The sequence below is a fragment of the Poromitra crassiceps genome, assembly GCF_964638095.1.
Source record: "Poromitra crassiceps genome assembly, chromosome: 4".
NCBI classification, from domain to species: domain Eukaryota; kingdom Metazoa; phylum Chordata; class Actinopteri; order Beryciformes; family Melamphaidae; genus Poromitra; species Poromitra crassiceps.
Window position 1 is genome coordinate 44,940,066 of NC_139626.1, and position 25,000 is coordinate 44,965,065.

Below are 25,000 nucleotides of genomic sequence, written 5' to 3' on the forward strand. Positions count from 1 at the left end.
CCATTGTAACTGAGGGGGCAATTGCCCCCTCAGATTTTTGAGAGGTAAAAAAAAAAAAAAAAAAAAAAAATTTTTTTTTTTTTTTTTGTTAATAAACATAGGCTATATTATTATAGGCTGTGTATGGTAGTTGAAACATAGTTTCAAGTTTACGTTTATGTATGTTTGTAGTTAAAACAAAAACATAAATACTGTATAGGCTACATACAGTACAACACAAAAGGCTGTTATTTACCCTTTGTCGCCACCTGGTGAGTAAATATATATAACTAAAACCATTAGAATTGACAACCGGTCCGCGACTTTTTTTTCCCATGTATCTACCAGTCCTTGGCACAAAAAAGGTTGGGAACCCCTGCTCTAGAGGAAAGATTTCTACCTTCTGAAAAGGCAATACCAGCCAAAATAAACATTGTGTTACATTGCTTTGAAACATGTGGTCTCCCTTTTTTGTCAAGTCCATTGAGCCTGGGCAGTGGCAATGTACTTACTCTGGTGATTATGGATCTTTCCAGGAGGCTGAGCAGTTTGGAAAATAGCCTTATGGTTACACCTGCTCAGTCTGTTAATTTAAAATTAGATATTCCTCTAAATCTGGCTTCCAACCCCCCAAATTTTTTGCCGCCCTCTGGGCGGCGCCAGAGTTCGCCCCCTCAGATTTTTGGCTTGCATGACGCCCCTGCACACACACACTCTCTCTCTCTCTCTCTCTCTCTCTCTCTCTCTCTCTCTCTCTCTCTCTCTCTCTCTCTCTCACACACACACACACACACTCCTTTTTCCTTCATTTCTTTCTTTCTGTCTCACTTTGCACTGAGGTCAAAGAGAAGATTGTATCAGCATGCAGCATGGCACCGAGGCTTTGAACACTATTTGATTCTGGAGGCCGCCAGGATCAATTTGAGCCTGGACGGCTCCCTGCTTGGGTAGCTTCTGTGGCTGCCAGTGCGCGGCTCTGACCTGGATTACAATGCTCAATCAATGGGGCTCAGGATTTCTTACCCAAAGCAAGCAAGAGATAGAAACTTCCCCTTCAGCCTCTGTCTCCTGCTCACCTGCAGCCTTATATTGTAGTCTCACTTTTCTATTTCCCCAGGCTGATTTGTGGAGGACTGATGGCTGACGGCCGATAATATCCGATGGTCAAGTCACATATACATCGATGTAGGGATGCACCGATATGAACATTTTGGCCGATACCGATAACCGATATTAACATTCCTGTTATGCCGATATTTACCGATTACAAGATTCTGCGATGATCAAATTTTGTACATACTGGAAAATGCATGTAAACACTATGCATTTGAAAAAGTTACGTCTTTCTGTATTTCCAAAACGCCCGGAACAGCCCATAAATCGTACATTTACCGCATTATTTCCTCTCAATATGAAAATGTTGACCAATACCATCGAACCGATACATATTTAAAAAATGACTAACGTCGGCCGATACCCATATGATTGCCGATACATCGTGCATCCCTACATCGGTGTACACAGATTGTACGAGAATGTGCGCAGATTCCCAGATCGTGTTCCCCCGAGCAGTGGCAGGTTGTGTTTTGTCCGCAGTGAACATGATGTGTCTGTGTTGCCCTCTGTGCCACGCTCGCACTGCCAAAGTCAAATGGATAGCCCCACCCCTCAATATGTGCACCACAGCGAGCCCAGAGCAGCAAGCCCAGAGCTGCCCCGTTCACATCCAACTTGGCCACATGCGCATGAGAAATAGGGAACAGGTGGATTCACCCAACCACATGTCCATGTGACTCTGCATATGTGGCTCGAGTGGCACGTTGCCAAGAATCATGCTGTTTTTAAAGGTCTTATTGATACGATTCTTTGCGTAGACGGATCATTCAAATGTAATAATACATCCACAAAGCTGTTGGGAAGAAAAGTGAATAAAAGTGTCGCTTTTCCTAAAAACAACAACAAATATGATTGTGAATTACGTCATAATTTTAAACCTTTTGATGGGTCCAAAATGAATGTTTTGCTGATCTCAGTGTAACATGTCTGGTGGTTTCTAACAAGGCTTTTGAGCACCACCCTGCTAATCCTCTGTTTCATCTGCTCTCTCTCTCCCTTGTCCTCCTGCGCATGCCCCGTGACCCTCCACACTTGGTTCCTTCCACACTGTAGGTAAGTCTAGCTCTCTCCTTCTCACAACCCAACACTAGTGTCTTTATCCCACAGCCGCACAGTAAAGCCCATCTCACTTTCAGCCGTGAGAAATATCTCCAGACTTCAGGATGCACTTAAAGACTTGCTTGAGAAAGTACATCTGTCCTTGAATGCACGGCTTTCAACTTGGCCGCCCTCTGAGACGCTACGAGCAAACCATGAAATATGTGATCTTCTGCACTTGAGCAGCGGTAGAGAATTGCTGTGATAACCTCTCCTTGTTACCTTGAACCGCATCGCTATTGAAATGATGCAGTGTCACCCGAGACAATAAATGTAGGTGGACGCAATCGGACCAGATTGCTTCATATTGATATGGGGGGGAGGGGGGGTATGCACTCTCTCATATAGCATTTATTTATTTCCCCCACTAATGGACATGGAGTAAAGGTGCATCCTGCATGTTTACCAGACTCTAAAAGCTTTTCCTATAGAAACGCCTTGAGGTGATCGGACTTGAGTAGGCGCTGACATGGCAGTTACCTGACATGGCAGTTACCTGACATGGCAGTTTACCTGAGTGAATTTGGATTTGATAATTGACACCCGATAAGTGATTCGACGGTGGCATGACGAGTCATTGATTTTCTACTGTCCCCTGTTATCGTGCGTGTAGCAAGGGCAATGATGTGGCCGCGGAACTTTGGCATAGTGATGAGTATAGTGATATGTGAAGGAACTAATTGCGGAGAAAAACAAAAGAGCATAGACTGCATGTCTATACAACACAATGTATGTATTGTTTATATTACACTGAGCACTGCCAGACAGTGGATAGACGCTACCACCAGATCTACATATTTCCTCCTTATTATTATTATTAATATGATGTTTTAGCATGGATCATTTGTGGAATCATGTGATTCGAGCACAGAGATCAGCTGCCTTGTGCCGACCATTTTAGGAATCAGAGCAGGAGATATTCACCTTATGTAGCCCCGCCCACTTGACCTGTTTGTGTTACAACTTCCTGTTCAAAACGCCGGCTGTTTTACTCCTGCTCAAACCAGAGATCATCTCTCTGGTCAAAGCTAGTGACTCACTGGAAGCAGGCTGAGGGGATGAGCTCTGCCACAGGAAGTGGAAACACAATCGATTCCGATTTGTGTTTACACTTCCTGTTAGTCTCTGAAGCCAGACTGTCTCTTCTACATAAGGTGAATAGCCTAGTTAAGAATGCAGACAATAGATAATAGAGATGGTTTGGATTTTGCGACTACTAGGCGACCTATCAAAGAGCCAATGTGATATAACTGTGGTCAAAAAGGGGGCATCTGGGTAGTGTAAAGCACTCGCCTACCACCGCGGAGACCCAGGTTCGATTCCCGGCAGACGTTCCTACCGACATAGTTGGATATTTGGCCGGGTGGGAAGCCGGTGGCATATGTGCCCCGTCATTGCAGTAGTAGTGCCTCCTCTGGTCGGTCGGGGCGCCTGTTCTGAGAAGGGAACTGGGGGAAATAGCGTGATCCTGTCACGTGCTACACACCCTGCCAGTGAAACCCCTGGCAGCACATGTATTGGAGGAAGCATGTGCTATGTGCTATGTGCTATGGCACGCCCCAGTTATAGGCGGAGGGGAGCAACGACCGGGACAGCAGGGGGAATTGGTCAAGTACAATTCAAGAGAAAATGGCAGTAAAACGAATAAACTTGAAAAAAACGTGGTCAAACAGAGCTGATATTGGTTTTGTATGGGCAACGTTATTTAAATGAAAAGCAATTTAAATTCATCCAACTGAGGCATTCGATTATTTTGCTTACAAGCAATCACCTCCAGAAGGTGTTCCTCTCTGATGTGTTTGTCAGAAGGAAAAATGGCCGACATTTGGCTCTTTTTAATGCTAGTAATTTCAGCCTCTGGACGGAAATAGAAATAGCTGTTCTCGAACGGAACAGTCAGTCGTCACACGTCACACACTAGGCTAAAACATACACGCTGTATCACGCTCCTCGGGTTAGCATATTAACAGCGCTGCCCCCCCCCCCCCCTGGGAGTCAAAATGTCAGGGGAGGTTTTATTGCATTTATGTGTGCTCCATTATCCTCCTCTGCTGCCACACTGTCATCAGCGTTTTATGCCCTGCCACTCACACGTGGGCCGGGCCTTCTGTAGGAGATGAGAGGGTTCAGCTCGTGTTGAGTGTCTGTTGGATGGATGGCTGTAGGAGATCAGAGGGTTCAGCTCGTGTTGAGTGTCTGTTGGATGGATGGCTGTAGGAGATCAGAGGGTTCAGCTCGTGTTGAGTGTCTGTTGGATGGATGGCTGTAGGAGATCAGAGGGTTCAGCTCGTGTTGAGTGTCTGTTGGATGGATGGCTGTAGGAGATCAGAGGGTTCAGCTCGTGTTGAGTGTCTGTTGGATGGATGGCTGTAGGAGATCAGAGGGTTCAGCTCGTGTTGAGTGTCTGTTGGATGGATGGCTGTAGGAGATGAGAGGGTTCAGCTCGTGTTGAGTGTCTGTTGGATGGATGGCTGTAGGAGATCAGAGGGTTCAGCTCGTGTTGAGTGTCTGTTGGATGGATGGCTGTAGGAGATGAGAGGGTTCAGCTCGTGTTGAGTGTCTGTTGGATGGATGGCTGTAGGAGATCAGAGGGTTCAGCTCGTGTTGAGTGTCTGTTGGATGGATGGCTGTAGGAGATCAGAGGGTTCAGCTCGTGTTGAGTGTCTGTTGGATGGATGGCTGTAGGAGATCAGAGGGTTCAGCTCGTGTTGAGTGTCTGTTGGATGGATGGCTGTAGGAGATCAGAGGGTTCAGCTCGTGTTGAGTGTCTGTTGGATGGATGGCTGTAGGAGATGAGAGGGTTCAGCTCGTGTTGAGTGTCTGTTGGATGGATGGCTGTAGGAGATCAGAGAGTTCAGCTCGTGTTGAGTGTCTGTTGGATGGATGGCTGTAGGAGATCAGAGGGTTCAGCTCGTGTTGAGTGTCTGTTGGATGGATGGCTGTAGGAGATCAGAGGGTTCAGCTCGTGTTGAGTGTCTGTTGGATGGATGGCTGTAGGAGATCAGAGGGTTCAGCTCGTGTTGAGTGTCTGTTGGATGGATGGCTGTAGGAGATCAGAGGGTTCAGCTCGTGTTGAGTGTCTGTTAGATGGATGGCTGTAGGAGATCAGAGGGTTCAGCTCGTGTTGAGTGTCTGTTGGATGGATGGCTGTAGGAGATGAGAGGGTTCAGCTCGTGTTGAGTGTCTGTTGGATGGATGGCTGTAGGAGATCAGAGGGTTCAGCTCGTGTTGAGTGTCTGTTGGATGGATGGCTGTAGGAGATGAGAGGGTTCAGCTCGTGTTGAGTGTCTGTTGGATGGATGGCTGTAGGAGATCAGAGGGTTCAGCTCGTGTTGAGTGTCTGTTGGATGGATGGCTGTAGGAGATGAGAGGGTTCAGCTCGTGTTGAGTGTCTGTTGGATGGATGGCTGTAGGAGATCAGAGGGTTCAGCTCGTGTTGAGTGTCTGTTGGATGGATGGCTGTAGGAGATCAGAGGGTTCAGCTCGTGTTGAGTGTCTGTTGGATGGATGGCTGTAGGAGATCAGAGGGTTCAGCTCGTGTTGAGTGTCTGTTGGATGGATGGCTGTAGGAGATCAGAGGGTTCAGCTCGTGTTGAGTGTCTGTTGGATGGATGGCTGTAGGAGATCAGAGGGTTCAGCTCGTGTTGAGTGGCTGTGGATGGCTGCTTTGAGGCAGACAGCCACACTTTATGCTCCTTGGTTTTGGAGCGGCAGAATGAAGAATGTCGCTGCCACAATGATCACTCAACAGCTGCTGATGCAACCTTCCACAGCAGATGCACACTTGCTTTTAATGCACACAAACACACACACATACACACATACACACACACACACACACACACACACACACACACACACACACACACACACACACACACACACACACACACACACACACACATGTGAACATGCAAACACAGGCACTGCCCCCCACCTACTCCACCAAACTGGAAACAATGACTCCAAGTACAGTAAGTTAAAATTAATCCCCCCCAAAAAGCTAATAAAAGAAGAAGACAGAAGCCACTAGGGCTGTGCAATAAAATCGATATGGCAATATATCGCGATATTTTCTTCCGCAATACTGTATCGATATTTCAGAAGAATATCGTAATATATCGCCATATTGATTTTTTTCACAGCCGTGTCTTCAGTGACACAATAAGAATTTTTTTCATTTCGTGCGTTCAGTAACACACTCAACACTCAGTAGTTTTGACTCAATTTGTGCACTAAATTATCAATATAAAGTGATGTACATTATTTTTTACACTATCTGGGTGGTACACAGCGAGGTGTATTCTCAGCTCTACTTTGTTTTACTTTTCAGTAAATTAGGAGTATTATTGAGTATTGCAATATATCGCAATATGTATTGTATCGCAATGAGTGATACAATCATATCGTGACCCATGTATCTTGATGCATATCGTATCGTGAGGTCCTTGCCAATACCCAGCCCTAGAAGCCACCCTAAGGGAAACCCTGAAGTGAAAACTGTAGCCAATAGCAAGCAGCAAATGATGCACGCGCACGCACACACACGCGCGCGCACACGCACGCACACACACACACACACACACCCACACCCACACACACAGGACGAGGAGAGAAACAGACTGAGACAGAAGGAGTAACGTTGACACTTGTCGACCCATGGAGCAGGTGACTAACGGCGAGCATTTAAAGTGCGCCTGAAGCCGCTGCAGACTTTCTTCTACTGTTCAACTCCCCCACCGCACATATTCCTTCCATTTAAATAGGACGGCAGAGAAGGAGAGCAGGAGGAGAGAGGGAGCTTCAAGGACAGAGAGGGGAGATGTGATTGATCTAAAGGGAGATGTGTCTGGCCAGGCTCTCAACTATAGCCCCCCCCCCCCCCCCAGCCAACCCTGTTACAGCCCATAGATCCAGCCGTCCTACCTAAGTCAGGGTGATGGAGGACCTTGTCTGCCTCTGTGCTGCCATGAGAGAGGAGAGGGAGAGAGTCCAAGTGTACAGGCTGTTCCCAGACAAGTCTGGGACTTAGCCGAGACAGACAGCACCAGAATAAAGTTGAAGTCTCTGGACCAAATCAAATAACAGCCGGATTTCACTTCATATTAGGACAGATTACATGCTTTGATTCACTAAGGTTAATTTCACTTCATATTAGGACAGATTACATGCTTTGATTCACTAAGGTTAATTGTGATTGAAGTTACAATTTATTCTCCTGAGGAATTTAAGATTTCTACAGTCAAAGCGGGGAGTATGTCAAAAGCAGCCAAACATGTTTATTGTATTGTAACTCAATAGGCATGTCTTTAGTAGCAGTTGCCACTCTATAGGAAAGCACGCCCCGTATCCAAGGCTACAGCAGGGGTGCCAATCAGTTTTTGCTGTAGGATGAAATACACCAAATACAGCCTAAGTGCTTTGAACTCCCACGACAAGCCATACATCTTCAGGATTCAAGCAGAATCATTTACTGCAGGAGCAACGGTGGCTGCAGCTGTGAGTGGGAGTGGATGAGTGTAGGGGTGGGAGGGGGCACTCTGTAGGGGTGGGAGGGGGCACTCTGTAGGGGTGGGAGGGGGCACTCTGTAGGGGTGGGAGGGTGCACTCTGTAGGGGTGGGAGGGTGCACTCTGTAGGGGTGGGAGGGGGCACTCTGTAGGGGTGGGAGGGGGCACTCTGTAGGGGTGGGAGGGTGCACTCTGTAGGGGTGGGAGGGTGCACTCTGTAGGGGTGGGAGGGGGCACTCTGTAGGGGTGGGAGGGGGCACTCTGTAGGGGTGGGAGGGTGCACTCTGTAGGGGTGGGAGGGGGCACTCTGTAGGGGTGGGAGGGGGCACTCTGTAGGGTTTGGAGGGGGCACTCTGTAGGGGTGGGAGGGTGCACGCTGTAGGGGTGGTGGGGGGGTAATCTGTTGGGGTGGGAGGGTGCACTCTGTAGGGGTGGGAGGGGGCAATCTGTAGGGGTGGGAGGGGGCATTCTGTAGGGGTGGGAGGGGGCACTCTGTAGGGGTGGGAGGGGGCATTCTGTAGGGGTGGGAGGGGGCACTCTGTTGGGATCGGAGGGTGCACTCTGTAGGGGTGTGAGGGTGCACTCTGTAGGGTTTGGAGGGTGCACTCTGTAGGGATTGGAGGGGGCACTATGTAGGGGTGGTGGGAGGAGGCACTCTGTAGGGGTGGGAGGGGGCATTCTGTAGTGGTGGGAGGGGGCATTCTGTAGGGGTGGGAGGGGGCACTCTGTAGGGGTGGGAGGGTGCACTCTGTAGTGGTGGTGGGAGGGGGTACTCTGTAGGGGTGGTGGGAGGGGGTACTCTGTAGGGGTGGGAGGGGGCACTCTGTAGGGGTGGGAGGAGGCACTCTGTAGGGGTGGGAGGGGGCACTCTGTAGGGGTGGGAGGGTGCACTCTGTAGCGGTGGGAGGGTGCACTCTGTAGCGGTGGGAGGGTGCACTCTGTAGGGGTGGGTGGGTGCACTCTGTAGGGGTGGGAGGGTGCACTCTGTAGGGGTGGGAGGTGGGAGGGTGCACTCTGTAGGGGTGGGAGGGTGCACTCTGTAGGGGTGGGAGGGGGCACTCTGTAGGGGTGGGAGGGTGCACTCTGTAGGGGTGGGAGGGTGCACTCTGTAGGGGTGGGAGGGGGCACTCTGTAGGGGTGGGTGGGTGCACTCTGTAGGGGTGGGAGGGTGCACTCTGTAGGGGTGGGAGGGTGCACTCTGTAGGGGTGGGAGGGTGCACTCTTGGGTTGAAACGGAGGTTCATGCGACTTAACTCACTTAGTCGCTCTGTCAAAATGAATGCCGTGGCTTTGCCGTAGTGACTCCGTGGCAAGATGCCCTTCACGGAGCGGGAGTCCCCATCGCGACGTCGCAGACCTCCTGAGTGCCTCTGTCAGCAGGGCTTTACCATGTGAATGATGAGCAGATGAAGAGGCTGTGAGTGACTGAAAGAAAAAGGACAGAGCCAGTGACCAAGAGAGATCCTCGTACGGGCAGAGGGGCATTATTAAGGGACAGGAAATGAGTGACATTCTCAAAAGGCTACGGGGGCACGAGGAGGAGAGCCGCTCCTTGCTGCTGGGTGAGGGCTGACTGAAAGGGGAGAAGGCCAGCTCCTCGTTAGGGAGAGGAGAGGGTCTGGGCCCTGGCTGCTGGCCCTCTCTCTGGGGACGGGATACTCGGCGAGCACCTGGGCAACCTGTGCACAACCCTGGCATCACTAATGAGCCGGATGGGCCTGATGAACTCCCACAGTAGAGGCTGTAGCACCAGCCAGGCAACAGGCTAGCCGCCACATGCACAAAGAGAGGCTTTAGAAAATGACAGGCAACTGAGGCGAGAGCCTGCCGCTAAAGCACATGTGTTACCACCAGCCAAAGAGCCAAGAAGTCTTCATAACGCAAAACATGCTACCTTTGTTCATCGTCCATTTGCGTTATTTTCTATTGGGCCCGTTGCTCTGTCCAAAGCAAAACATTCACAAATGTTCTATATTAGATTGATTTTCCGCCCCTTTTGGTCTCTATTATTATGCAATTAAGATGTCTTTTGAGGTTGAAGATCTCCAATGACTGTTGTTTATGAAGCTGAACACATTGTCGAATTCCACTTTAGAGCACCGTCATTACATAACCATTACCATAAGCACCAGAATCTCCATTCTTTTACTTTTGTACCTTTGAAGAAGAAAGATCCACCCTCAAACAATTTAACACTGTTAAAACAAACAAACAGCTATTGGTAAGGTAGTGCTGTGAAAAGGTGTGTACAGCCCTTGAGTTTTTGCATAATTTGTTGGGCTACAACATTATGTTAAACTGATTACTGTTACACTAAAGTGAAAATTACCTGTTTCTATAAGTTAGAATTCTAATAAATGAAGAATAAGTTGTGCAAATGTAAATCCACTATTTCAGTTCATATCGTATGCTGCTCAGATGTCATATTCAGGTTGTAGCGATAGGTTTTGGCTTCTTATTTGCCATTCAAATTATTAGTAATTCTGCCTTTTTAGCCAACAAAAGCTGATACCAGATCTCAATGGAATCTCAATGGATGTCTGGGCATTGGCTTGATTCAGTCTCAGATAACATTAGTAAAGTGTGGAATGCCAGGTTCACTTATGGATGGTGTTGGGATCTGCCTGTTAGTCTTTATGTTTCAAATAAAAAAAATAAAAGAAATGCATTTTAAAAATGCATATGGATACACTTTCACACCCAAAATAATAATAATAATAATAATAATAATAATAATAATAATAATAATAATAATAATAATAATACTAATACTACTACTAATAATAATTAAAAAAGATGGGCAAAAGATGGGCACCTGTATGGTGAGGGGATCACGATAAGGCTGTTTGTGTGTGTTTCCGTGAGCAGAACATCGCCCCACACCAATTCAAGATCCCACCAACACCTGTCCCCACACTGCAGGTAGTATGGAAGAGGTGACGATGAGTGAGACCTCCACGGGGGGCTTTCAAATGCTGTTGCTATCACGTAATCATTGACAAGACTCGACACAATGAGCAGGTCTGATAAGTCCAACACTGCAGTGCACACCGTCTTGTCCGACATCGCTTCATCCATTCATAATTCTGAAGCCTTGCAATTCCCAGATATCTTTCTATTGAGTAATCACTCCTCTTTTTTGGTTGAGGACTTTGCAAACTTTTAATTTTTTTTATTTTTATGGACTGCTGCAGGTTGAGGCAGCACAGCTCATTCTCGCAAAGCTGCATCTATACACCAACTGCAATCCAGAATTGGCACATCAATATTGGGGCATGACTGCATTAATTATTTTCATAATATGTAAAACACAGCACGTTGCACTGTTTTGTGCCACTAGTCTTGTCCCACCACAGGGGCTGTATGGGCATGTTTGCAGTATAGGGCCGTCTCATCCATCGCCGATGGATGGATTTTCACATCTTCAACCCAAACACATGATTGAAAATGAGGCACGAAACAGGCTATACACAGCTCCAACTGATAACGTGTGTCCAATACAGGTGAACCTTGGAATTATATGACTTATATATATATATATATGACACTTTAATTCTGTACTTACTGTAATGTCAGCTCATGTTTCTTACAGTCAGCCCTGCTGTAGGACTGAGTGAGTCTGCTGCTATAACACATTCAGAAAGCAGTGGGGAAACAGTGGAAGCAGCAGGGTGATTGGTTTTTCCAGAATCCTGACTTATTGTTTTGCTACTGTCCCTCTGGACAGACTCAGACGAACACACTTTTCACTACTTTGCAACTTCCTCCTCAGAAAGGTTGCAGGTACGTTCAAGTTGCTTTCTTTCTGCATCCCTTCTCCTTCCTTTTCTGTAAGCTGGACCCTCTGTCCCCTTCCCTCCTTTCTTTCTCAGCACCTAGAAATCAAATGACTTGTGTGTGTGTGTGTGTGTGTGTGTGTGTGTGTGTGTGTGTGTGTGTGTGTGTGTGTGTGTGTGTGTGTGTGTGTGTGTGTGTGCGCGTGCGTGCGTACATGCGTGCCTGCGTGAGTGTGTGGGTCAGATAATTTGATCAGAGTAAATAGTTTGTCCATCAGTGTGCGAACTCTGGGCAGTCATAACCTTAGGGCTGTTTTTTGTTACTTCAGCCAAACACTTGTCAACGTACTAATTGTTTGTTTGTTTGTTTGTTTGTTTGTTTATTTATTTATTTATTTATTTATTTATTTATTTATTTATTTATTTATTTATTTATTTATTAGCTAGCCAAATGGCGGAGAGCTGTTCATAGAATAGAGTTGCACCTCTATTGGAGGTACTGTCGATGGCTATCTCCGCAACATTTTGAACATTTCATGTTTACTTTCCAAGTCTTCCAAATCGTTTGCCGCTTGACATTGCCTGTTGCCAGTTGTCGGTTGATTGGCTGTCCTATTATGTTGTGCAGTTGGTTGTAATAACTGCGATTAACTGTGTAATAATGACATGACTGTAGCTGCCAGTAGTTAGTAGCATAAGCTGTAAAACAAACTAATACTGGGAAGAGTGACAACACACTGTGAGCCCTGACTATGTTGATTGGCCCATAAACAGGCTCAACTTTTTGCATAGGCAAATCATTTATATTGATCTACTATATTAAGGCGGCCGGGTGCGGTTCCGCCGAGCACAATTGCTCGCTGCGTGCGCGATAGCGAGGCAGAGAGGCAGAGAGGCATATGAGCGCGCGATATTTCATTTTGTTTTTAATATAAAGTGTCTATTGCTTCTGTTGTTGACATGCTGCTGATTGATCTGTCATAGTTGATCAGGCGTAACCGTTTCTTATGTGAACAATACGCTGTGAGCTTTTCTGAATACACTGATCGTTTTTGGGGTCAACACAAAACAACACAAAACAGCAGAACAGCGAACAGTGGAGTAGCGATGGAGTAGCGGTGTTGGCCTTGTCGATTATGCAGTATCTTTGCTTATTTCAGAATTTGAGGGTAAAATCTTTGAAAGAGGAGCGAATAACTAAGGCATGTCTTTCTGTCATGTGCTACCTCCATTAGTTTGAAAGAAAATGGTAGAAAGGGAGAAGCCAATATTCATCATTGTGCCTGTTGTGTGTAGTACCCATGGAGGATCAGATCCAGCCATGTGTAGAACTGGCTATTACAGCCACACAGCTCGGTGTTCATAATAAGGAGTTGTCCCAATATTGATGCTCTCCCAGGTGGGTGGCTGCTACAGATTGGGTCGAAGCAGAGCTTTATCCATTGATTGGAGGAGTGCAGTCCAATGATCCAATTGACACAATCCATGGTGCATAGCAACCGAACTTTAAATGTGCTGTGGAGCCAACTATACAATCCTTTACTTGAGCATTTTGACTGGAGGCATTTTCTTCACAAATTGCTCCTCTTGTTAGTAGCCTTAACTCAACAGGAAGCTGTAGCTTTTCAGTTTCAAATGTAACTTTTTATCACAATAAAAAGAGAGTGATTTGTTTTGCATGACACTGCAGACATGCTGCATAACGGATGGTTTCTTCAGTCTACTATAAATAGTGTGGAGTGTGACAATGGACAATATTCTGCTGAGACCAGGGTTTCGCAGTCTGATCCCCACTCGACGCTGACTCTGTGTAAGTCATGCATAAATTAACTTTGATGTTCTAGAAACTAACGGAAAAAAAATACATCAACAATACATCTACATTGCAGACAAATACGATTCATATGAGTTCTCTGTATTGTATTTGTTGGAATTATTCGTTTCACACTTGCTTTTCAAACATAGAAAAGTGTAACAGAGTTGAGATGCCCGGAGGCGTGGCTATACTCCCCCGAGTGGACGTGTGTACACCGACAGCTGCGGACACCACGGACTCGGACCAGTTCTGTTGATACTACTTTCTGGAGTCTGCTCGGAGGACGCATTCCACACGTGCGCAGTGGATCGGCTTCTGACGCAAATATATATGCGTGAAGTCAACGTAAATATTAACAGCTAGAGAGAGACGCCATCGTTACCTGCTAAACTATTGCTAACTGCTAAGCTAAGTAACTAGCAGATCTGAAAACCGGGTAAATAACTGTGGGATTAGCGGGAAAGTCACTAAAAGAAGGGGAGGGCTACGAGTGCTTCAACAGAACTAGTGTAGTTTAAATAGCAGATAATTAGCCATGAAGAATATAGCAAAATGTACCGGATTGAGAGCGGCAAAAACACCTCTCTTCAAATTCAGGATGTATTTGGGTTTTCCAGCGCAGCCATGCTCTTGTAGCGTAGCTAGTAGCGCGGGCTTGAATGTGTGGTCAAATTTTTTGGGGAGGTATGCAGATGCATTTGATGACAAAATGTACACGGTCCCCTGGTGGACCTTGGTGGATTTGCACCTTTGCAGCGCCACAAGGTATAATCTTGTTTTAAGGTATGTGTGTGTGCGTGTGTGTGTGTGTGTGTGTGCGCGCGTGTTTGTGTGCGTGTGTATGTGCGTGCGTGCATTTGCGAAGGAGAGAAATCATGGATAGGCCTAGGCAGGTCGCCTTGGGTCTTGTGGATTTTGGTCAGCTTCATAGACAAATCAGGTGGCAAGCATAAACCTATGCAGTAAGCTGGTGAACTTAAAGTAGTTTTGATTCACAACTTAATGTTCACATTTTCTTATTTTTCAAGAAAAGCTTAGAATGTAATGATTTAGATTATCTGGCTGCATGGTACGTTAATAACTTTACAACTCTTTCTTTATGAAGCAATCTATAACATATTCTCATTTTGTAGATGGAGCACTTTTTGGGCCTGTGTTATGATTTATATATTGATTTTAGAGAGGGGGGAGATATAGAGAGTGAGTGTGTGTGTGTGTGTGTGTGTGTGTGTGTGTGTGTGTGTGTGTGTGTGTGTGTGTGTGTGTGTGTGTGTGTGTGTGTCAGTGTCTGTGTGTCTGTGTTCAAATGCTGTGTCTAATCCCACAATGTGGCTGCCCCCCATGGGCTTCTAGTCCTAAATGGAACAGGTGAGGAGCTCTTACCTCTCGGACAGGGAGGTAAGAGGGACAGACCCTCCCCAGCCCCTGGCCTGCCAGGGACAGTAATGACCTTCCCCAGCCCCTGGCCTGCCAGGGACATCCCCAGCCCCTGGCCTGCCAGGGACAGACCCTCCCCAGCCCATGACCTGCCAGGGAGAGTCCCCAGCCCCTGGAATGCCAGGGACAGTCCCCAACCCCTGGCCTGCCAGGGACAGTAATTACACCCCCGCCCCCCAGCCCCTGGCCTCGCAGGGACAGTCCCCAGCCCCTGGCCTGCCAGTGACAGTAATGACCCTCCCCAGCCCCTGGCCTGCCATGGACAGCCCTCCCCAGCCCCTGGCCTGCCAGGGACAGGCTAAATTAATGTAGACAAATAAACAAATAGAACGCCTGAGGGGAAGACTGCAGTGCACCCACTTGTTCAAGCGGAGTGTGGAAGTATGGACATGGGACGGGGTGGGTGGGGGTATCGTGGTTGTGTATGTACTGTATATCTATATGTATCTACATGTACTGTGTGTTTATATGCCTTACCTGCATATATGTGGGGCATCGCGCTCTCTGAAGCTCATCTCTCTCACCTAGGAATTTAGTTAGTTTAGTTTAGTTAGGGCAAAGGGAAAAATAAAGACATTAATTTACAGCCACAAAATAGGACAAATGTCAGTGTGCCATCTGTGCCCACAGAAGCTATAGTTACCTCAAATCACAGAATGATTTGACTGTAGTCTTTTAGAGGCATGTGAGAGTCAGGTTGGGTATTGTAGTCTTTTAGAGGCATGTGAGAGTCAGGCTGGGTATTGTAGTCTTTTAGAGGCATGTGAGAGTCAGGTTGGGTATTGTAGTCTTTTAGAGGCATGTGAGAGTCAGGTTGGGTATTGTAGTCTTTTAGAGGCATGTGAGAGTCAGGCTGGGTATTGTAGTCTTTTAGAGGCATGTGAGAGTCAGGTTGGGTATTGTAGTCTTTTAGAGGCATGTGAGAGTCAGGTTGGGTATTGTAGTCTTTTAGAGGCATGTGAGAGTCAGGTTGGGTATTGTAGTCTTTTAGAGGCATGTGAGAGTCAGGTTGGGTATTGTAGTCTTTTAGAGGCATGTGAGAGTCAGGTTGGGTATTGTAGTCTTTTAGAGGCATGTGAGAGTCAGGCTGGGTATTGTAGTCTTTTAGAGGCATGTGAGAGTCAGGTTGGGTATTGAGAGCCGCTTCCCATTTAGTCATGGTTCCAAATTCCTGCATTCAGCCGAATCGATAAGCGGCCGCACGTTAACAACGGTTCCTCTTATGGCTCATTAAGCATTTTGAATGGCTGGATGATTCTCCAGTATAGCTGCCTTTAACAGTAGTAACGACCCTTTCAGTGCCGGGTCGATCACAAAAAGATGACGCAATTTGTACACTGACGGGCCACGCACATTACTCACCCTCATGTCTTTGGAAACCATGGGTCGAAACACAGGTGACGTTTGTAAGTACACTTAACACAAAGCGAGTTGGCTAGCGCAGCGCCACGGCCGCCTTCTTCAAAACACCAGCAATTGCTTGATCTTTTTTTTGGTTTGGTTATAAAAAGGCAGCATAATCCAAGTGCTCTGAAGCCAGCCGATTGCATGGTGAGTCTGAGGTCTACTATTTAGGTCATTATCTCCTAGATATGCTGCACTTGTTACCGTGACTATTGCAGCAAGCAGACGCTGCCTTCAGGTGTTGTCTGAATGATTGTAATAATTACGGGTAAAACGTGCTTGAATGACCCGATACAAGTGATCCACATGCGGTCAGTCGATATTTTGTTTTTGTTTGGTGATGTTGACCTCCAGTTACTTACGTTGCTTCACGAATATATGCGAAACATGCTTTAGCGGTTTTGGAAGGTAATTCTGAGACCAAAGTATAACGCTACACAGCAACGTCTGCCTTGAGTAATAAATCAAAGTTAACTCCACTGAAGCTGCATGTAGTCTCTTAAAGACCCCCTGAAGACAAACACCTGTTTTTCTTCTTGTTCCTTCAGTCGGATGTTTGAGCTTCACTGTGCAGAATGATGTCTGTGCAGAGTTTGACACTATCAATCTGCAGAAAGTGGAACGTTTCTCTGAGCTGACTGAAAAGGCCACTTTCAACAAGCATGATCCATGACATCACGGAAACTGGAGCCAATCGCCAATCGAGCCAAACTTCTAGATCATCCTGATTGCTTGCTTAGGAATTTTTGACGAGGCAGAAGAAGGGAAAGTAATTTTAAGGATTTTAGCAAGATAATATAACTTTTTTTGTGGGAAAACCCATCGTGACGCAAATTATTATTCAAACTAGAGTATTTTATATACATCTTAAAACACGATTTTAGGGGATCTTTAATGTTGAAAATGTATACAGTAGGAATCAATAAGGGAACCAATAAAGAATCGGATCGTTAAAGAGAATTGAAAATGGCATGATACCCAACTCTATGTGAGAGGCACGCATTCTTCAGGGACACATGTCTGTATTCAGTTTGTTTTATGATACTTTCTGAATCAAATGATGTGGTGGCCGTTGGTTTTTGATTGCATCGTTTGCCAGTTTGTAGTTTGGAGATCATTTCAATGGGCTATCTGACTGCCGTGTCTGCAGTGAATTAGTGTTAATAATCGTTAAGAAACTGGAGTCTCCCTTGACGAGCATGTTGTCCAGTTCTTCTTCTTTTTCCTCATTCGGAAAGCATTTGACTTGTTTTTTCCTCTTCTTCTACTTCGGGAAACGGCTACACGAAACGGTAAACAGTAATAAAAACCAAGCCGTGTGTCTTAGCTTCAGTGTCGCTAGCGCCTTCGCGCTCATTCCCTGAGGAGCAGTGTCTGTGAATGAGATGAGTGCTGCCATAGTATAGCGGCCTGTCAGGAGCACATGAGGACGTGTGTGTCTCTCCCGCACGCTCTGACCTGCTGCCAGCACACAGCCCCACTGTCTCTCTCCCAGTCCATCCATTAACCAAGACGTGTTGTGTTTAAATGGCTTTAGTCACACTAGTGACACCCTGTCAGTGGAGCCGAGATTACCTCCCTCACATGTCTGTTTGTGACAGACCTGATGGAGAGGGGGGTAGGGGGGGGGGTAGGGAGGGGGGCATGACAAAGTTAAGACAGGAAATTGCCACAAAGAGGGGAAGGGAGAGAACTGTAGCAATATAGAATGAACCAGTAGGGCCTATTGAGTCTATGCAAACGAACCAATTCTGAACCAGTCACTGAGCATAAAGAGATCCGATTATATAAGGGAGTGATATAGTCAACTCGAATGGTCATTTAGGCTCCATAATAAACCTTGAATGGCTGCGATGTTATTTATGCGTGTATTACCATATGAATCGCGTGAATTGTAGATGTGTCCTACATGATGCCCCACTGAGCTGTGTCTCTATAGCCTTTTGTGGGAAATGAGAGCCCTATTGTCATTATTATATCATTGTAATTCATAAACGGAAGAGGAGGAGGATGGCAATTACTGAGATTCTAAAAGAACACTTGTGTACAGAAACTCTTAACAAGGCCCATGATACCCCAAGACATGTAAACAGACAGCACAGCTGGATGCGCATTATTCCGGCTCTCACATCTCCAAATTTGAGCTTAAAATCTCTTTGCCTGGAACAATAACAGCTACACGCCGGATAATCATGTTTTAATCTGCCTGGTGTCCTGATGTCAGCAGATAATCATATTCATATTCGTGGGTGTGTTGTGCAGACAAAAGCCTCACAAATCAGAGTTTGCACCCGTGCCTCTAGCCAGCGATTCACTAAGCTTGAGTAGGCTTGAAGGCAGACTGTGGCAGTGTGTGTGTGTGTGTGTGTGTGTGTGTGTGTGTGTGTGTGTGTGTGTGTGTGTGTGTGTGTGTGTGTGTGTGTGTGTGTGTGTGTGTGTGTGTGTGTGTGTGTGTGTGTGTGAGGGGGTGGGGGGGGGGTGGCAGCTGAACCGCCCCAGCTCCACAATCTGCCCATCCAGATTGCTCTTTGCTCCCACTCGCCTCTCAACTGGGGAATAATATATGTGGCGGTGATGGGAGGTTTTGGTTAATGCACTCTAAATAAAACATACATGTACATGATTCTGACCAGTGTAAAAAGATTCAGTCAGATTATATGCATTATTATTCATGTTCATATACCATCCCCATTCGCAATTTTTTATTTATTTATTTTTCATTCGTTTTTTTCTTTGTTAAATAATTATATTCTAGAGGGAAGGGTTACACAGAAACAATGTAAGATTCATGAAACGACGACTTGATTTTACTCTAACTCCAACTGTTTCTAAAAATGAATGTCATTTGTTCTTAAATTGGCTGGCTTGACCAAAGAAGGTGCTCAAAAAGAAAAAAAATTCAAATTCAGAAATATTAATTTTAGCAGTTGAGGTTAATGCAAACAAAAAGATACATCGTTTTCCAAATTGTCAGCTCTGGTTAGACATTAGCCATTGTTACAGGACGTTAGCTCTTCCTTGTTTTGATGCATATGAGACGCAATGGAGACTTGGTGATGTAAAGTAGATAATTTATTTAGCTGAATATTAACATGTTATGCGAGTATGAGTACAGTATGTGCCCTTTGATAATGACATGTTTCTCCACTGCATACTTACCTTACAAGCCAGTACTTGCCTTTAGTACATTTTCTAGCTTTATAGGACTGTTTTCATTTGCATTTGATCCTTACAGTATGCAAAACTAAATACATGCATGCATACCTACCTACAGTACATATTTTCTTAGCTATTTGTTCATCTCTACTTACAGTAGCCTACCTATTATTTACCTTATACAGTATCTATCTATTTATCTATCTATAAAATTGAGTATGTGGGCTCTGTCTGTTTCAAGTCCTGTGTTCGGTCACAGCTATGCCGTTTTACGTGCGATCGGGCTGAAACCTTCAGGGTGTCTAAAGGGCACCCGTGCGGGTGACCTGATGGAGCCAGAGTTTCAGGGCGCGTCAGGGCCACTTCAAATGGACCAAAGCATTTTTGGGGGATAGCAGTGTTTGTCGGGCATCTAGTGAAGGATGGGTCTCTGTCCACGTAGCTTTGCTGCACTGTATTGTTCAATGACTTATTTCTACCGTATAGCCCGAAGCAACGCCAAAATGAACATTCTGTCATTATGTACTCATCCTCCATGCCAATTGAAACTCAATGTGTATGACCAGCACACACACATCAAGCCAGTAGTAGGCTACTACTGTGGTAACTACTGTAGTAACTTGCACGGACCTGTAATGGAGCCCCTTAGCTTATTAAGAATTTCACATGTGCGTAACGTAGTACAGAGACAATAAATATCTTGAATCTTGAATCTACAGTACCGTAATTTCCGCACTATAAGGCGCACCTGAGTATAAGCCGCAGCAGCAAAATTGACTGTTTGTTACATATATAAGCCGCACCGGACTATAAGCCGCAGGTGTTTTAATGTTTAATTACCATATGTAAGGGTTCGTGCACAGAGGGGATTGTCGGGAAAGAGATGGCTGTTTGAGGAAGCTCCCATTTATTAACATTTCAACAAAACAACATAACACAACACCACCTGTTTTTTTTTTACAGTGCACACAGTGTCCGCGGTGTGGTGAAAAGAGGGCAAGAGAGGAAATTAAAACAGAAGTGGATTTATAGTTAGAAAGAGTGCTAAAGAAGAGAGAATTCCGTTTTTTATTTTTTTATTTTAGTTACTCACAGTACTATTGACCAGTCCAACTCAAAAGATATTCGGCAGTTTCACTTTGAGCTCTCGTTCCGCCGCTGTCCATCAATGGTTATGACGAGTCTCGCTGGGTACAGTACGCCAAAGCGATATCCATTGACTTTAACCTTTTCGATGATGCTGTTGTATGTTGCGCGTTTCTGTTGCACCAACGCGGAGAGGTCCTGCCGGACGAAAAAGCGCGTACCCTCCCAGGTGAGGGGCTTCTTCCCCGCAGCCTGGAGGATGAGTTGACGGTCGGGCCAGCGGAGTAGGCGGATGAAGATGGCCCTCGGTGTCAGGCCGGGGTCTGGACGTGGCCGAGGCGCCCGGTGTGCCCTGTCCACCTCTGGTGGTTTCTCGCCTTCCTTCAGGTCCAGGATGTAACACAGGATTTTGCCAAGGAAAGCGTCCATGTCACCAATCTCAGCTCCCTCTTTTACATTGATCAGGCGAATGTTATTTCTTTTACTCCTGCTGATTAAGTCATCAACCTGCGTGTGCAGGGTTTCGATTTGTTTTTGCATTTTATCCATTTTCGGACTCACTGTGTTGTTTTTGTCCTCCAGTGTGCTGATGCGCTTTTCCGCATTAGAAACTCTGTTCACGGTTGCCTTATTTTCTTTAGTGAGTGAGTGGATGGACTTCTGCACGTTTTCAAACTTGTTTTCAAGCTGCTCAAACCTCTGAGCGATGTCGGACTTAATCGATAGTGTTTCACGGAGTAAAAGTTTAGCCCAAGCCGGTGTATCTCCAGCCTCCAGCAGGTGAGTCATTTCCTCATTCATGGCGGTGATTGCTTCGTCTTTTTCTTTCTGCTTACTGGTTTTCAGTCTTGTGCTTCTTCCAGCAGACATTCGCCCCACTCTTTAAAGTTATTCAGTTGGTTCTGGTCACCTTATTCATTTTAGATCAGATCGCTAAAACATATTGTTTGGTCTGGTGTAGCAGCTGTCTAGCTGAGCGCCATGTTCACCGTGCGATCACGTGATGCCGGTTGATTTCCGCCAAATGATGTGCAGATGAAGCTGTGTAACCTGTAAAATCCATAGATTTTGGAGGTCCCCGAGTGGCCGTTTGCTGAAAAAATCCATAGATAAGCCGCACCGTTATATAAGCCGCAGGGCCGAAAAATGGGGAAAAAGTCGCGGCTTATAGTGCGGAAATTACGGTACTTGACGTGTACTGTATACTGTATATACTGTATCTAGTACCTCAAATACGGCTTCTTGTTTTTGAAAATGGAAATGCTTGTGTGCCTTGTTGTGCGCACCTTACGGCGCTCTGCCAGAAGGTTCTGCTTGCTCGCTGTGCGGCGCGCATGGAGGTAGTTGGGTTGGTGGTGCATGTGGTGGCACCATGGAGATAAGATGGTAAATACACATCCCCCCTCCCCCCACACACACACACACACACGCACGCACGCACGCACGCACACACACGCACGCACGCACGCACACACACACACACACGCACACACACACACACACACCCATGCACGCACACACACACACACACACACACAGTGGAATTGATTGGCAACAAAAGAGTTGGATTATGCTGCACAAGCTGTTGGGAGAAATCAGATGGTAATTTGATGCCCTTTTGGATCGAGGCCTCATTGGTTTTAATTGTGTGGGAGTAGGCGGAGATGGAACCACAGGGGCTAATTTGCTGTGTTTGGAGGTCGTGCAAACTTAAATAGAGAGTTGAGTGACATACGGATCAGTAGATGACATTTCCATTGTGGGGTGGACTGATCCTTTAACATACGACGATACCCTGACGACGCCCTCATTTACGCTTTTCTCATTTGTTTTTTTGTTTTGTTGAACTAATTGGCACGATCTGCTGGACTGAACTAGGATTATGTCACTGGTTATGTCATGCATCAACAACACACCAGCTAGGTTAGATGTTGCGGACCATGGCTGAGCCCACGCTCTGACGTTTGGCCGAGCTTAAGACAAGATTCAGCCAAAGTCATACCTTCACTAAGAATATTCCTGCAAGGAGGGAAGCATGACGAAGCATTTTCTTCTGCATAAAAGAAACAAAAATGAAGAAATGTATGCATTCTCACAGTATAAAATAGTTTTTGGGTCTCAGGTGTGCTGGCTATAGGGACAATAATTATTATAATAAATATTATCAAATATATATCATAATATCAAATATTATGAAGATAACCACTGACAACAAATAGAGGAATGTCCACATAGGGGTTAACAATGTTACATTCAGGACAAAAAGAAACATTCAAAGGTAATGTAAACATTGTGCTGCTCAGCAAGTCCTCCAACTACACAGTAAGGCGGCGTTCACACACAACGTGCTTTTTTCAGTCAGAACGCCATGAAAGTCATGTTGAGAGCACTTCCATTGTGCACAAAACACAGCGCACGGAGCATGTTTTTGTGCTCCGTTTTATTTTCCCCTGCAGTCGCGCGCACTAGAGTTGAGCACACAACGACCACATGGGCGGTAGCCAGCTGGTTTTGTCTGTTTGATGTTGTCCACTGTCAACATGAAAGCCAGATGATTGCCAATTCTAGCAGCAGTGGAGTTTGAGGATCCCTCGGGAGGAGAAAAGGTAGGAGGAGTGGAAAAGACGAGCAGCGCGCTTTTCCTCTAATGTTCAACTTTTTTCAGCTTTAAAACGCCCACAGCGCTCATCCAAAAACAACAGACACCACCAGCGCTAAACGCCAGGTGCATTCATTAAAAGAGGAGCACGCTTAGCGCGTCCTTACATAGAGAATGAATGCAGAAAGACGCTGGCAGCTCCAAAAGCGCTTTGGGTCTGAACGCCGCCTCAACCTCTGCTGCTGCCAGAATGATCAATAATCTGGCTTTCATGTTGACAGTGAGCAACATCAAATAGACAAAACCAGCTGGCTACCGTCCATGTGGTCGTTGTGTTCTGATCTGTACTGCACGCGACTGCAGGGGAAAACAAAACGGAGCACAAAGAAACCGCTCCGTGCGCTGTGTTTTGTGAACAATGGAAGCGCTCTCAACATGATTTTCACAGCGCTCTGACTGAAAAAAGCGCTTGAGGTCTGAACGCCGCCTAAGTGTGTGCGGTGAAAGTTTCGATGCTGTAGCTTCATCCGTCTGTCTGATATCTCTGTTTTTAGATACAGCTAGTAAGTAAGGGTTCATGCACTTCGAGGTGTCCATTATCACTTTTTAAGGGACGACGTGGAGGCGTGAACCGTCCGAGGCGAAGCCTACGCGGGTGTAGGCGTACTCTATGAGGAGACGCATCATGTCTGCTGACAACGGGGCCGGCCATGTCGTAGATGTTGTCCTGGGACGTCCATTCATTAAAATGAATAAACAACACCTGTTTGATACTCCCTGTACTGCACATACAAAATATGTTTGAGGTAATTTATGTGAAAATTATCAGATGAATATGTTTTAGTTGTGATTGATAGTAAAGATTTACCAAAAATAAATTCATTTCAATATAAATACATCAATATCTAATTTGAAACCATAACAAATACAAACGGAGATACCTGTTTTTGCAAATTAACTCTATATATATACTATATATTTCTCCGGTGCAGAGTTCAGTACTGGCTCTGGGGTAAAAGCTGTTTTTGAGTGTGGAGGTGCGGGTGGACATGGATCTGTAGTGCTTGCCACAGGGCAAACAGATGATGACATGGGTCAGGTGGGATGTGTCCTTTGTGTCCTCTATCTGCTTCGCTCAACTAGAGACTGAGAACTTTCTCCCAGCTTTCCTTGTTAAAACTGGGTGGAAACAATTCAAGAGTAAAGAACTGCATTGCAGAAACCATCCAGAGTCTTTAGGGCGGCCCTTCATGCAGAAGCGGCTGGTGACATGCAGACGTTGTGTGCTTGTAAATGGATAAAACACAATCAAATAATGTAACCTTGCTCGGCACATCCATTTTCAATCAAATAATAGTGGGCGGGTAGCGGGTAGCGGGCGGTGTAAGCAGGGTGGGAATTACACGGAGGCCATGGCCTCCGTTCCCCCTCCCTCTGGCCGTGATGCCCTGAGATCCCGAACGCCACCTTGGCAGTGCCAAGTGCTACTGTCAGTTGCTTTGCAAGTGTCAGTGGTCTCAGTATAATGTAGCCTGCTCTATGCAACGGATGTAATTGGCTCATTTTAACACTCATTTCAGAAAAGAATTGCTCTTCACGATGTCAATAGAGTCATTGCCTTTGTGCCCTGGCATGTGGCCTTGTGCCCTAAAATTATTTGCGAAGTACTGAATCGACATGCATGTTCATCCACGATTGTATCATTGCCAATTACCAGTCGGCTAGTCTCGCTGGCCGGCCTCCCCTCCCTTCCGTGAGAGGAGTCTGGCTGCACGGGAACAGGCTGCTGGCCTCCCCTGCTCTGCAGCCTCTCTCCCATTGGAGCGACTGTTTCAGTCACTGCCGGATGTCTGCTCCCCGCTTATTACAAGCTCTGTCATTGGCTCAGACCATGTCAATCAGAGCGGCTTCCGCTCCCTCCCCCCTGTGTGTCGCTGTAAATAGTCCCCTGCCGCCACAGTGAAAACAATAATGCTAACTAGCTAGCAAGCTAACTCCAGAAACCTACACGCTAGCTCGTTGCT

General features: G+C 46.1%; 1 protein-coding gene across 5 annotated transcripts in view; it reads left to right on the plus strand.

Moving 5' to 3' along the window:
- ctnna2 (catenin (cadherin-associated protein), alpha 2) overlaps positions 1-25,000 on the plus strand; it is a gene marked incomplete at both ends in the record, with an annotated part of 596,683 nt that overhangs the window by 275,983 nt on the left and 295,700 nt on the right. The window lies entirely within an intron of this gene.